This window comes from Cyanistes caeruleus, chromosome 3 (assembly GCF_971803275.1).
Source record: "Cyanistes caeruleus chromosome 3, bCyaCae1.hap1.1, whole genome shotgun sequence".
Classification (NCBI taxonomy): domain Eukaryota; kingdom Metazoa; phylum Chordata; class Aves; order Passeriformes; family Paridae; genus Cyanistes; species Cyanistes caeruleus.
Genome location: NC_141703.1, coordinates 92,548,341 through 92,564,201, shown reverse-complemented (window position 1 = coordinate 92,564,201; position 15,861 = coordinate 92,548,341). Strand labels below are relative to the sequence as shown.

The 15,861-nt window shown below is 44.6% G+C and overlaps 1 protein-coding gene and 1 long non-coding RNA gene across 2 annotated transcripts in view; both read left to right on the top strand.

The window, feature by feature from the left end:
- The window catches only part of GAP43 (growth associated protein 43), a 195,261-nt gene that overhangs the window by 48,360 nt on the left and 131,040 nt on the right, over positions 1–15,861 (top strand). The gene's annotated exons all lie outside the window — the stretch shown is intronic.
- LOC111939260 (uncharacterized) overlaps positions 1–15,861 on the top strand; it is a 114,273-nt gene that overhangs the window by 25,767 nt on the left and 72,645 nt on the right. The window lies entirely within an intron of this gene.

The window sequence follows — 15,861 nt, the reverse complement described above, 5'->3', positions numbered from 1 at the left end:
GCTGCCCGAGCTTTTGTTTCCGAGAGAGCTCCTGCACAGGCACGGGCAGAGCAGGTTCACGTCACGCAGAGCTGCGTGAAGACACTTGCTCACATTCTGTCCTGTCATCTGTGCAAAGTCAGCCGGCGACACACGTAATGCCTCAGAGGCACTGGCGTCCCAAAGGGGCGGATAAATGTAGGGAAGGGGGAGTGTATATTAAGTTTGCTGTTGCAAACCTGGGAGAAAAGACTTCTGCAGCACTAAATCCAGCCAAAGGCACTTCATGGTATCCTTTTCTGGTAGGAGCAGGTGGGAATGAGGAGGCATGCGAATTCTACATGTGGGTACCTCTGGGCCGGCCGAGCCAAGCCCCTGTACTGAGATACCTGGGCGTGGATCCCAAGGGAATTGGTCAGTGCTTTCCCAGAGTCAAATGTCTGACTGCTCAGTCAGGCAGGAGGAGTCATGGGAGAGATGCTAAAAGCTCCCAAGGCTTCTCAGGGGTTTCATAAACTTTCCCTGTGGTTTTTCCAACTCGTCAGAGAACCCCACCAGACTTTCTCCTGCCAGACTTTCCTGTTATTCTAGACACCATTTTGCACTGGCAGGACATGGTTCTGTGTCCTGGAACAGACCTTCAGAGAAACTGGAATGACTGAAGGAAGGAAAAAATTACAAATTCCCCATGAAGATGGGTGATAATTTTAGTGCAAATAACAGTGGAGCTAGGAAGGACTTAAAAGTGGCAAATGCAAAGGATAAAGGATGTTGCTAAAGAAATTGGCCACATTCTGCAATGGGAGAGTGCTCAGGGTGACTCTTGTGTGTTTGGCTTAGGTGAGGTGAGGACAGAAGCATTATTGACAAGGGTAAGTTAGTAACAGAAGACGTGGAGAAAATTTTGGCATAGAGCCTGATGAATATAAACCAACCTTAAAGAGCTGGTGGGGGACACAGACATGAAAATAAAAACTTTGGGTAGATTCAGAATGGAGGAAGATATCTCAAAGTCCCTAAAGAATTAACATGAAAGTCCCTTGCAGGTTAAGTTAAAAGGGAATAAAAGAGCTGAATTAAGGTAAGAGCTGTGAGGGCTGCAGCAGAGAGAGGCTCTCAGAAAGTGGATGAACCTGTGGTATCTGCAAAGTTTCAGGAAAGGAAGTCTTGGGACTTGGTAAATAGCAAGTGCAGGGTTTCTGCATGAGCAGTTTGTGAGGCTAGAAAGTGCTAAAAGCCAGATGAAGGGGCTCTAGGAATAAGTCTGAGACTCTTCAGAGGTTAATATGGCCCATTCAAGGAGTTTAGGGAGATGAGGAGTTGTGAAGGGGCTTAACTGAATAGACATAGTCAAAGGAAACTTTTAAATACGTACAATGACTTGCTTGGCATGCAGAGAGAAACTCATCCCTGGATTAAGTCTAATGAAGTCATTAGCTTTGGCTTTAGCTGTGTCTGTTAATTCTTCATGGTGGAGGCAGAATGAGGGGAAGTGGCCCTTTTGCCTGCCTCCCTAGAAGGAAGTGCCCGTCTTTGGGGTGATATTGTCAGAGACCACAGCTGTGCCTGTGCTGTCACACGTGGACCTTTGTCAGCTGTGATGGGCAGAGCAGTACCTGTGCCATGCCACTGGTTCAGAGGTGGGACACTGCGTGGTAACTTGCCTCTATCTTGCAGCCATCCCCAAGGAACAAACTGGATCTGGATTTGGGTTCTTCACCCCACTGGGAAATCACAGGTCCCTCCTTCCTGGTGCAACTGGTGCTCATTGCAGTGACCATGTCAGGGTAGCACCTTTTGACTATGAGACCTGCTGGCATCAAAGTGAGAGGAGGACCACACCAGGGGCAGCCAAGGCTGTTGGAAGGGTCCCTTGGATCTAACACTAAATGAAACATAGGACTAAATACTGTAAAATTTTCATCTCTATTTTTGGCACGATCATTACAGAATTTCCTGGATGTGATTTCTTGCCTGGAACCTGTAATGAAGCATAAAAATAGGGCTGAATTACTGCTTGGAGTTCTGTTTGTTTATTTGGTTGTTTGGTTTGTTTGTTTGTTTGTTTTTAACAGGAAAACAAGGAAAACTGGAGAGGACAATGCAAGTAATTTCTTGTTTATTTGTCCAGACAGAATCTAACCTGCTAGCCCCTGCTCTCTTTGCTCACACCTAAAAGAAAGTGATGAAGCCTTTGTAAGGACATTGGTGGCAGTAAATACTTGCCTTCTTTGTATGTCTTTTTTTCAGTCTCACAGAGCAGAAATTTTAATAAACAAGAGTTAGTGTAAAGCATGGAAAAACAAGATAATTATTGTTGAGCCATTAGTCTCAGGATCCAGCAATTACCAGGTGCATCAAGATTGTTTCAAAGAGGAAATCATGCCTGCACAGGGAGAGGGTTTAGGGGCTGATTGGGAAAGAAAGGAGAATAGGCTGAAATACTGCAGCTGTTTTCTTTGTTGTGTCTTGTTCCTAAAAGCAATAAGTTGTTGCTCAGATGTGCAGGTTCAGCCTGACCTGAGCTGCAGACCTTTTAGCAGGATTTGAAATAACCACCTAGGAAAAATAGCTGATGGTGGCTGAGGCATGGTATTGGGGAGACACACGTGCTGGGGCAGCAGAAGGAATGAGGGGCTCATAAGGCAAGGAGGAATGGAGTGAGGGCTGCAAAGAACAAAAGAGGATGGTCTGGTGGCTTGAATGCTTAATAGGGTTTTGGGATGATGTCTACTTGCTCTTGTTGATGGAGATTTTGTTTAACAGAACTCCTGTCTACACAATAAATCTCCCTTAGAGCATATGATAAAAAAAGAAGCATAAGCAGGCAGTCAGAAAACTTGATGCCTCCCATCCCACACACATTTTGAATCACAGTGTAGCGAGGGTCAAAGCACAAGAGCCATGAAAATTTTGTTATTTTTTCTTCCCGTTCTTCTTAAGCAGTGATGTCCATGAGATTAGTGCTTACCTTGATTTAATGTCTCATCAGAAGCATGACTTCCCCAGCAGCCCTGCTGCAGTGCTACTAAATGAAGCATGCCCTGTTTCCTCAGCTGGGACTTAAACCTCTGCCCTTAGAGACCTGAGGGGTGAGGAAGAAAGATGGGGACAGAGTGATAGATATTGACCCACCTATCATGTCTGCTAAATTAAATAACCAGGCTTTATTTTTTAACCTATTTAAAACACTGTTCTCTGCACAATAGATGTTTGTGGAGGTTGCCGAAGTAGCAGCACCACAGCATGAGCCTCCCTTGCTCCCTCCCTCTGTACCTTCCCCCTGACTCACATTCTCTGGGTGACCTTCAAGTGTTAAGGACAGATACTGTCTTCAGGAAATAGGAGAGAGCAGGGGGGGAGAGAGAGAACATTTTCTCTGCCAGTTAATTGAATTCAGGTCTTCCCTTCAAGTTACACTGGAAAAGCCTTATTGCGCTTTCACGGTGAGGAAACGTTTGCTCATGGGGGAGCAGAACAGATGAAACCCTCCAAAGTCCCTTTGCTGAAGATGTCAAACTAAATTTGGATTACATCTGCTCTTAAACCAGAACTGACCATGGTCTATGGGAGAACATCACTGATTTTATTGCTGCTTTACAGTAGGCAGAAATACAGCTCAGTGAATTATCCAGCTTGATGACCAATTTTTCAGTGTATCCTACGTTTTCCTTTTTCGTCTTCTCCTCAGCAAATCTGCCCCATACTGAGTCCCTAAGAAATCCCACTCATTAAAAAACTCCTCCTTTGAGGGCCTGTTGTGACAGCCCTTTGAACTTCTGTGCTGGGAGAGCACAATGCAGAGGACATAGAACTACAGGCAGCTAAATTGCCTCATTAAGAGAATATTAGGTCCTATTTGGTCTTTTTCTATCAAGCACTTTTGAATACTTTATCCAAGCCAGTTTTATGTCACAGGATCCCTGCAATTTCCCCTGAGAGATTTTGCTTTACTCTGTTCTCTTGCATCTGAGTCCTGACAGGGGCTGAATGTGACGTGTGACATGGAGAGGGAGCAGCATCACAGCCATTCACAGCGCTCCCAAGAAGGGTGTCTGGGGAGGACACTCTCCTTTCTCCACTAGTACATTTAGTACCTGCACATCACAGAAAACATCTCCACTTTGTAGCTAAAGTTGCCTTTTTTTTTTTTTTTTAAATGCCACAAAGGTGTGTCCATTCCCCCTCCCTGGCCCCACTTGGGTGCTGAGTTTGGTTTAGCACTACACTTCCAGTGAGGAACCACAGGAACTCCATAATCCCACTCCTTTGTCCTTTGCTGCAGGGATTTACTGCACTGAAAACTTTCTTCTTTCCTACCTGAGGATTGCACATTTCTGTTTCACAGAGTCCCAGACACGTGGACTTCCTAGGCACAACATGCTAACACTTTACTCATATCCTGACATCTTCTCTCATTTCCTAATAATCTTTGTCACAGTTCAGAATTGCTCCTGTAATTTCAAGAGCCTTTGCCATTATACTTCTGTCTTTTTCTGTCTCTGGCCTTTTCCTTGGCCCTTACTCATGGCTTTCTGCAGCTGCCAGTGCCATACAAGCACCTGCTGCTTCATCCACTGCTCTGTCCTTTGCTGTCTCCTGTGTGCTGCTTTGCCTTTTAACATTACTGTAACCTGTAGAAGAGCAGCTTACCCCAGATCAGCAATCTATGTGTGCTTGTGTGCTTCTGACTGCTTTCTAATTAGGAAGACCTTAATTTACAACCTCCCATGTTCCCTGCAGTGTGCCCTGCAGTACTGTTTATCATCTCTCTGCCACAGCCAGGCTCTGTGCTGACTTGCCCTCACTGAGGGAGCTGCCTGCTGTGCTGGTTGGAAAGGTGCCTCAGCTGCTGGGCTGGGAGATGGGGGATGCTTTACACATGAGGTTACACTGGGTTTGCTTTCCCCCTGTTTCTCACAGCACATGGACATGCTACTTCCTGGATTAGTCTCTGCTGCTTCCCTCCATCCAAAGAGCCGTGTTTGATGCCTGGCCAACTTGAAAAGTGATGCTCTTGTGCTATATGCTGAAACACCTGAAGTAACTGATGGCCAGGATAAGAGTCAGATGCTCAGCAGGGGTAAATTGCCATGGCTTCAGTCAAGGCAGTAAAGCTAATCCATTTTCTTCCAGCTGAGATTCAGGGAGCATAGATTAACTGTTCTGTCTGGAATCAGCCTTGATTGCAAACCCAGACATAACGAAAGATGTGGCTTCAGTGACCCCCTTGTCCTGCAACACCTGGAGCTTCTCCTCTGCATGGAGGGGCTCAGTGGCTCCTGTCCCCTGCCTTCCTGCAGTTGTAGGAGAACAACTCATTCACAACGGGGATGAGTGATGAAAGGGGAAGGAACTTGCTGTTCTTGTGCTGAGATGCACAGCAAGGCAGCCTGGGTCCACAGAGACTCTGATTGATGTGACAGGGAGGGAGTGACAAGCCTGCTGATGTGCTAACAGCATTTTACTCCAGCAGTTCTTGCCAAAAAAAATAAAACACCTGTGACAAAACTAAACCAGCTCACTTGCTCAGGGGGTAGATGTACAGGACCCGAGAGCCACCACCTGATGTGAGTTATGAAGCCAGGCCTTTCTCCAGGAAGATGAGTGTGATAACACTTGACAGGTCAGGCTCAGGGTGCTCTGTGCTCTGGTTTAATGCAGCTTGGCTTGGCCTGTCTCTGAAGGGCTGCCACCCCTGACTGCCACCCGTGACTTTTAATTCAGTCTTTACTGCAGGTCAGGAGAGGAGGAGTATGCACGTGAGCCTGCATATATAAAAATATAACACAGAGCAGCAGGGATTGGGGTTTTCCTCAGGAAATACTAATTTTCATTGTCACTCTTATCAAAAAAGCACTTTACACGGACTGGGGGGTCACACTGAATTTTGGTAGAAGGTTGCAGAAGCTGAAAGGAGGCTGGAGCATTTGCTCAGCTGTCAGAGGAATATAAATGTGTAATACCTAATTGCTTGTGATGTCCATCACCCTTTTCAGCAACAGCCCACATCATCAGGGCTCTTGGTGTGAGGGGACAATGTCTTCTTTTTTTATACCTGCCTGCTGGACCATACACTTTTCTGTCATCATGTTTCATGGATTCCTATAACTTTTCCTTATAATTCTCATGGTTAAACTTCTTTTTCTGAGTGGTGAAACAGCAATACCTCTTCCCCCATATCTTTGGTAGAATCTTACCTTTTTTATCTTCTGTCATCTTTTTTCCCCCGTTCCTGTTTGTGATGGCACAGGTCTCTGGGCAGTTGGGTTAGGGAGCACATTGAAATAATCTGTGAGGCTTTAAAAGCACAGTTTATCTTCTGGCAGGGAATTTTTAAGCCAAGTCTCTCCTTCCCTGCCCTGGTTCACAGTGTGATGGTGCAAGTGCAAGTGCCAGCTGTGAGAAAGCAAGAATACTTAATGTTCTCATTGCTGCTGAGGACTTTGTCACATGAGGGCCGAGTGACAAAAATGTTTCTTTTTCTCCTCCTCTGCGTGTCAGTGCGAAGTGGGACAGCCTCTACCAGAAGGACCAGCAGTAGCCTAATTCAGGGCAGCTCAGCCTGGTGACTCAGCCCTTCTCTTTGGGAGTGGAAGCAATGTGGGTTCAAGCTGGAGGTTGTGTCAGTGCCAAGAGGATGCTGGTGGGGAAGGAGGATGGCTGGCTGTTCCTGCCATAGCACTTCAGTGCATCCGGGCTTTCCTTACTGTCCCATTTAGGAGATGAGCTTACAAGTGAAAACTGGAAACTCATCCCCCTACTGACACGGCCTCTTTCCCCCCCCCAGTCTTATTTCAGGTGAAATTAGTCAGAAAATTCAGCTTGAATTTGCTGATTGTTTTGGCATCCCAGAAAATGTGCCTCACAGGAAATAAATGATTCAGCAAAAACAAAGAAAAAAATTCACCTGTCTTCTTGCTGTCACATTTGCTCTACTCAGCTGCTGATGTATCAGTAGCAAATTCTTCTTGTCTGTGACAAGGTTAGACATAACACAAAAGCTGCCATCTGCCTTAGGAGGTTTTCTGTCTTGTGAGGCAATTTTCTTTGGGTTTTCCCTAATTCTTCCAAAGTCAGAAGAGGGATTCTTGCTCATGTCTTGGGGCTACAGATAAATCTCCTTCCCTACCATGACACCCCAAAAAACTTATTGCATGAACTCCCCATCAGCTGGGCTGAAGACACAGTAGGGAGGTCTTTCTGTTGAAATACACGTAATCTGTACATTTTCTTCTTTGAAAACAGGAATGGTAGACCCAAGAGAAAATGATCCAGCCCTAATTGCCCCAGTGACCTTTCCTTTCCTGTCCACTGACTCGTTATTTTGTCCAGTCTGGCTTCAAATGCTCTGAATGGTGAAATTTCTGTCACCTTTTCTGGATATTATCCACTGCTGAGAAAATCCTGCTCTCACAGGTTACTCTGAAGTGCTATTTTCATTAATTTCATGTCAATGCATTCTCTTATGACCATCTGCTTGCTGTCCTTTAATACTCTAAATCATTGCATTGCTCATGTTTCCATCTTTAAGGCTTGTGTAAGCCTTTAATCCTCTCCTGAAATTATCACTTGATTAAATTATAGGGAATGTCTTTATTTTTAATTTTTCTCTCTTAACCATTTTTATTGTTCATTAATGAGCTTCTCTCTAATGTTGTCAATCTCTCCCTGGTTTTCAGCATCCAAAATACAATGCAGTGTTTAAAACACCACACAATGTTTTCTATTTATGCCAGAAAATTGTACAAGGAGATAATTATTTCCTGAGATCAAGAAATAAATCTCCAAGCTCTGCCTTTCTTTCTACTTGGTTTTTATACTTTGTCACCTCTTCCTTCTAAAATATGAAGCATTTATCCCATCCAGTAAGATCTGAAGATCCTTATGAATATTCTGTAAATGCCATAATGCCAAAAAAAAAAAAAAAGGCAGACACCAGACGTCATTTCAGGGTATAAAAAAGAGACCATGGTCTGTTCTGTGGTGGTGCAGCCTTGCTGAAGCACTGGAAAGGCAGCGTGCAAAGACACAGGTTATTTGGTGGGAACAGCAGAGGAGAGGAATAAAAATGGTCTGAGGTCTAGAAAACACAACCTGTGAGGGAAGACACAAAAGATTTGTGGTTGCTTGGGCTAAAGAAGATTGCCTTCAGAGGGAAGCAGTAGGAAAGCAAGTCTTTAAATATATAGGAAATTGCTACTAAGACAAAGGAAATTAGTCTTTTTTTCCACTGAGGGTATAAAAAGGAATATTGAGTTTAAATTGCAGTAAAGGAGTCTTAGGCTAAACACCAGGACAAGATTTTAGGCTAATGAAAATGTATGTGAGGTCAGGAATATATGGCCTAGGAATACCACAGGAACTGCCAGCACCAGAGATTCTTCAGAATAGTCGGACAATCATCAGGGAAAGTTTGTGCAAACACTGGCCCTGCTCTGGGGCAGGGGGAGCACTCAATGAACTTTTTTTTTCATATGGTCCTGAGGGCAGAAAATGAGTGCAGATTGCTGACCTTTTCACAGTGCTCCCTCCTTTTAAGTAGATGCTCTGTGTGTGTGTGTGTGTGTGTGTATGCAGCTGATGTTTGTGTGAGAGAATGCTATCTTTTCCCCATTTTCAACAAACAATTGTGTTATCCTGACTTTAATTTACCCTTAGGTCAATGGGGCAGAGGTGGTATCAGGAAGAACAAGATGAGCTTCATAGGCTAAGGTTTGTTGCACTTCTGCAGCACATCTGATTATAACTCCTTCCTACACCACACCTGAAATTAGGCTTTGAATTATTCCAGAACTGTAGGTACTGGATCCTCTTGTGCTGATCTGTGAATAGAGATGGAGAGAGAGAGGTGTTCACTGCTCAGCCCTTACCACAGCTTACTCAGCCTTGGAGCCAGCTGAAGCATTTGCACCACCCTTCTCTTTATTTACTAACATGAGATGTGTCCTGCTTCCGCTTTGTTTCCCACTAACACGCCTGCCTGGTGCATCCTCCCACCAGGCTCTGAGTGAACATCCTTCAGCACAAACAAAGAGCGTGCTGGAGCTGAAAGGAGACAAGGGACAAGGAAAATATATTTGGAGCCTTTGATTTTGAAGCATATGATGGAGTTTAAGGCACATTTATAACCTCATAGGGCATCACAGACAGTGGCTGGCACCAGGATCCCTTGTGGCAATGGGCTTGGGCCCTGGAACACTGCCAGGTTTGGGCAGGGTGTCAAAGGGGGTTAAAGAGGCAGTGTCAGTCCACAAGGATGATGAAGAATTGCCATGAGCTAGACCAGCAATCAGGACTCGGATATCCTGACTAAACCCTTTCATCACGTCCACACCCCTCGGACTTGGATGTGACTCAGAATTTAAATGAGCTCCTGTTTTTAGGATACGTGTGGATGGTTTAGAGGCTTTCTGTACCTACTGCAGAGCTGTGCCCAGAGGTGAGCCAGGGCCCTTTCTGTGTTCTTACTAATGGCATGGAGAATTGTTGCTCACTGGTGGGAGAAGCTGGGGCACTGAATTAAACTTACAGCTTTAGAAAGAAACAAGAGCCAAGAAACAAGAAACAGAGCCATGAAAAGGATGCGGTTCTTTGAATATGTGGTTCATGTGTGAAAATCTTTGCTGCAAGTGTTGTAGGTGCTAGATGTTTGCTCATGTAGGCTTCAGAAGGGTCTGGACTCTGAGATTTATAGAAGGAAAACCTACAGAGTTATGAAAACATCAACAGTGGGTCGTAAAAATCCGGTTGCAGTGTGTTGGAGGGAATTTTAGAGGCTTTCTGGATATTCCAGATATACATTTTATATTTGGTCTCTTAAGAGCAAGCACCTTCCAAGTAGCTTCTTCCCTTCATTGGTGGACTAAAGGGTCCTGGGTAGATGGACCTTTGATGTAACTAAGGATAGCTGACCCTAAGTTCTTATGTCAACTTGATCTTTAATTACCACATCAGAATTGTTGGCATGAGCTGATGTTTAGCGCAAAAAAAATGACACTGTTGGGTTTATCTGGGTGAAAGCTCCAACTGCCATTTCTGAATAGGGACCACAAAAATCTGCTCCAAATATAAAATCACACCTTTAAAATGCATTAAAATTCTGAGCCAGAACTCAGCTTGTCTTTGGTGATTTTCACTGTTTCACAGCTATTGCAGGCAGCAGTTTATAAAAGGGGCCTTCACATGACACTGTAAATCCCACGGTGAGCTATTGCAAGAGTGGGGGAAAAAATACGTTAATCCATAGTAGTAAATTCTGGATCACACAACGAGCACATGCTTCCTTCTTGGGGCTGCCAGTTGTACATGGAGCTGCAAGTGACTCACTGTGAGCCATTTTGCACTCTGCATTGCTTTCTCCCTTGGCTGATGGTGTTGTTAAAGACCTTTGCACTTGCTAGTGACAGTCACGTGTGAACAGAACTGACAGAGCACTTGGGTTGTGCCTGACCCTCCTCTGAAGTGTGATTAGACAAAATGCAGCCAAAATGCATCATTTCTCATATCTATAGGGCAGCTTAATCTGCTTTTGAACTCTAAAAAGTACCTTAGAGAGCTATGTAAAAATCTCTAGCTCTCTTAAAATTTGAGCCTGACATAGGAGTTTTCATGTGTCTTTGCTACCATTTAAGGGAAATGGTCTGCAAACCCTCATGCTCCACACAAAGTTGTATGCTGTAGGAAGCAGGTATGACTTGTCTTCATAGGAGGAATGTCTGTGGATTTGGATTTGCCCTCTTTGGAAGGTTCTTTTCACACACAGTTTTGTTACCTTGGGTAAATAGGTAGTGCTGTGCTGTTTGTCACAAGCTGAGAATCAAGCTGTCACCTTTGTGATCTCTTCAGCTATTCCTGGACGAGTCTGGGATGACTGCTCCCATTAGCAGTTTTTCAAACGTTAGGTCCATGCTGTGCAATAATGCTGCAGATTGATTGAGGCTTTTCTTTCTCTGCTGCTCAATTTTTTTATTATTATTTAATTTATATTTGCTATTATTTGCTTCTTTTCTTTGTATTTGATCGCCTGTACTTTATAAATGCAGGTAATCAAAGTTAGGTTAGAGCACAGATTTATGGCGTGTGATCCTAAGGCATGCTCCTGTAGACAAAGGCATTTTGCTGTTAATCTTGCACAGAGCACTTCTGGGAACTGAAGGAGCACAGGCTGCTCCTTAGCTGATCTGATTGTTTGCTATTCTGCAGGAACACTGGAGAGCTGTAATAACCTGCTTATTGTGCGAGAAGATCAAGGATCTCTTAGGGTGATGGAGGCTGCCAGCGTGATTTTCTGTAGTGGCCAAGGCCACAATATAGCTAAGGACACCTGATTTCCAAGCTCCTTTGTTTGTGGTGTGACACTAGCTACCTTTAGGATTTTTTAATTTATTTTTTTTTTATTTGTTTGAGAAGAACACATAAAATTCCGTCATAATTGAAGTGTCTGACTGAAAGGGGTATCTGCATTTATCTGTATGTGTTGTAGTCCAAAATCTTGCTCTCCTTGAACCTTTTTAAAGGCAACACAGGTTCCCAAAATAGTTCTTACATTCACAAGTCAACGACTTTAAAAATTAAAGATATGTGTACCAAGTTCAAGATCAGAATGAAATCTGAATGTCCCAATAGATATGTCAAGTGAGATAGTTTATTTGAAAATTGGGATAAGTGGCTCCACATGTGACATGGGGAAAGAATGTACACATGGGGCCATTGCACCAGAGTGGGTGATGCTCTTCTCAGGATCAAACCATAGCTTTTTTTGGGCTAACTTCTCTGTGTGCTGCTACTCACAGATACCAGGGGTAGGATAGTTCAGTATGGATGATTAGAAATCTATGGAAAAAATACAGAAATGGAGGGAAAAATTAATGTCCTTACAAACAACGCAGTCATCTCTGAAGAGGGAGGACCAGGGAGTTATATGGGGACAGCACTGAGTGAAACCACTGTTGTCTTGGAAACTCAATGGGAAAAATTAGCATACAGAAGAGTTTTAGAGTGTTTTTCAGAGACACTCTACACACACACACAATGATAGATAGATAGATAGATAGATAGATAGATAGATAGATAGATAGATAGATAGATGGGTAGATAGATGGGTAGATAGATGGGTAGATAGATGGGTAGATAGATAGATAGATAGATAGATAGATAAACAGATAGATAGTCACATTCCACTGCTTCTTTGCTGATGACTTTCTTGCCCAAAGCCAGTCATTATAGGAATTCTTTGTCTGATTTTAAAAGTGAGAATAGGAATGAACCCCTACATTTTTCTTTGGTATAATGAGAACTGATCTTGTGTTAGCAATTCAAAGATACAGCTGTTATTGAATTAAAGAACATATGGGGATAAAAGGACAGATCAGCTTTCTGATCCATCCCAAGGAAGAAAGGAAGGAGACCTGTCTTGGATTATGAAGATGGAGAGCTGTGGGCAGAGCTTAAAGGCTCCTTCATGCACCTCACTGAAATCTGAAACAGCCAAGACCACTCACGTGCCTCAGGTAGCTGTGATCACAGAAACTTGAGGCATTAAGTGATGAAGAAGGCTTGCAAGCATAGCTATTCCTACAGAGTACTTCCTGGCCAGTAAAGCAATTTTCCATGTGCTGGAGGTGGAATGGCAGGAGGGACATGCAGAAGACTGACATCCTCTGACACACATTGAGAGCACAGCCCTTGCCAGGAGGGATGAGCTTGTGGCCTCCTGAGGCTGGGGGTGGTGACAGCATGTTTGTGTGTCTACCTGTGCATGCACAGAGTGTGAAATACCAGTCAACTTCTGTGGCTGAAGGCAGCTCCAGCTCAGATACCTCCTGTTCCTCTCTTGCACAGATGAAATGAGGTGCTATCAAGAAGAAGCAGTGGAGCATTTGGTCCCTCAGCTCAGATGAGGCTCTAAACCTCAGCATGGCAGAAGCAGGCATTGGCAGTGAAAGGAAGAAGACACTCTGTCCAAGGGAGAAGGCTGCTGTCTTTGCTGGTTCTGTGGCTTACTGAATAGAAAAAGCATGCTGGACTTTCTCTTCTGAGGAAAAATTTGTTTCCCTTTCCAGAATCTCAGGGAAATAGATTTTGTCATTTCCCTCTTGCTGTGTTGTGCATTGGTTTGGGAAAGCAGCCAGCAGCACAGATCCAGGCTCTGACATATGCATATACTCTGGCATGGGCAATGAACACCTTTCCTATAGATTTACTTTACTCTTCCCCATGACACCAAAGGCCCATGGTGCCCATAACATCTAGCTCCTTAATACCCTGCAATTTCTAGGGCTGTTATTAATGGCCTGGAGTTTGCTCCCCCATCTTTAACGTGCTCATCACTTCTTCCAATATCAGCAAGAAGCTTTGGTTTTAAGGCTGAATTAAGTCTTTTGGTATCCTGCACTGTACTCTGTGTGGGCCTGTATCTGCCTTGGTCTATACCAGCCTTGGTCTGTTAGGTCTGTGACAGTCCACTGCAGCTCCAGAGCTTGGCATACCATTTAGCTGGAATCCCCTGGCTGAGTCCACAGAAAGCTCTTGTTGTCTTTTCAGAGATAGATTTTCTCAAACTGCAGGCCTTATGAAAGGTCTTGGCTTGCTGGTTGAAGCAGCTCCCAGCATTATGTCTCCTTCTGCTCTCCAAGCTTTCGACTGTGGTTTGTTCTCCTGAATGGCTGTGGGAGATGACTGACAGGGACAGCATGAGACCAGGTAGCCTGTTATCAGAGGGCAACATGCAGTCCACTTGGAGTCTAATCTACCCTTAGAAAGTAGTCTGATGGACATGATAGGTTTGCTTGTAAGGAGACCATACACCGTGTATGTCATGAGAACTACAGTCCTTGTGGCTGCCTCACACCAGCTCACGTGAACAGAGGCTGTCCTGCTATTAATTCAGAACAGCAGCATCCAGCTACCCCTAAACAACTGCTGATATGTTTCTGACACTGTCCTTATCTTGGGAGAAAGGTGCTGATGAAGGCCACGTTAGTCAGCCATCAAACAGAACAGTCCTGGCCATCAAACAGAACCATCACCGTAAGCCAAAGCCAAAGCCTGACCTGGTGGTGGTTTGTGAAGGTGCATTGGCTGCACTGTGTGACCACAGTGCTTCTAGTAGCCCTTGGGAAATGGCTCATCCCTTCCAGGAAAGGTGCCTAAACACATGTTCTGTGCCTCACCTGGGGTGGTGCTGCCCTAAGGCATCCCATCAGTGGGGTAGCAGGGCTGACTCCCCAGACTACTGCTCCTTCCCTCCAGCTGCTGCTTCTTGAACAGCTTAAGGAACAGCCTTCAGTGCCCTCCACAGTGTCAAGTGTGTGTAAATTAAGCAACACATTTCATAGCTTACCTAATGCCACACTTGGCCATGCTCTCTCCCAGTGTAAAACTGGGACAGAGACAATGGACCCATGGTACTAAGTCAGCTACTGCTGTCAAGTGCCTGGCCTGTGCCTTCTGCCTGATCCATGTCAGCAAGTGGATCTTGCAGTCTTTACCCTGGGAAGAGGGAGCTGCATGGCAGAGGAAAAACCCCAAAAGGAACCCAAGAGAAAGCAGAGCTTGGGGCTGACACATGATTTCTGCTGTGTGCTGGGTTTACTGAGTTTCCTACGATGCATGTATGGTAAGGTGAGTCAGAGTATTAACTCATACCCTGTGCTTTGCCATGGATGGCAAAGTGCTCAGCCCAGGCACTCATGTAAAACTTGTGTTTGTTTACCTGAGGATCCTTTCCTGTGTGACCTCCCTTCTGGGTGCACCAGGGGAAGGAGGGGCTCTCACTCCAACCACAGTAAGTCCAAACTCATTCTCACAGAGCATCCCTGGGGACTGCAGCTGGGCAGGGGTCCTGGAAACCTGCTTGGAGTCCCTCTTCACACGTGACGGTTTGAGCCTATGTTCCAGATGTGACCTTTGTGTAAGGGACAAAAGAAGGTCTCCTTTGTAAATCTAATGACATCCCTTATCCAGCCTGCATATTTCCAGAGTTCAGAGATAGATCTTTGTGCATCAAGAAACAGAGAGCTATGCTTTCTTCCTGTGCTTTTTCTATTTTGTACCTTTTTATCCCCGACTACTTTATATCAAGGGCTGTTCATCATAAAGACTACAAAATGAATCCTCACAGGAGACAGAGAAATGTCTTGGCATCAACAGTTTAGTAATGGGTTAGACAGCCTTTTCATGTGGAGTTTGCCAATATGAATCCAGCCCCCACACCAGCAGGGACTGCAAATTTCTATCACGTGCTGACTGGCTGTCAGCCGATAGGAAATGAACTTAGTCCCAGTCCAGTTCCTACTTCATCAGTGCACGTCAGAAATACCATCACTGCTGGAAGCTGTCTCCCTCTTTCACTGGCAAGCCTGGCAGAGAGGCTAGAAAGTGAAAGCAAGTCTCTCATCTCTGGGGATAATATTGGAGACACATTAGCATCAGAATCTGTAAGGAAAAAGCTTATTCAAGCAGTGCTAGTACTCAGCCTGCTCTGTGTTGAGGCCTTTTGCTGTTAATATAAAACTTTTCATCAGCTTGGCATTTAACACAAGCAGAAAGTGATCTTCAGGAAGAAATAAAAAATTGCAGGTGGTGCCTTGACTGTAAAGGCACTAAATAAGTAATCTAGACAGACTTCTAACAGGTGGATGTGCCTTCACACAAGAGCTTGAAGATGTCCCAAATGCATTCTGAAGCTGTGCCAGGGAGAGGCAGAACTGCTCATAGGTCAGAGCCACGCCTGCTTGGGAACTCTCCAGATGCACTGATTTTATTGAAAAAAAATTGGCAGGTTGCTAAAATCCAAAACTTCTCTGTAGTTTACATTCATTTGGGAGGGTTGTCTTCCAGATTAATGATTGAATTCCTACCAAGTATGACTTTCTGTCT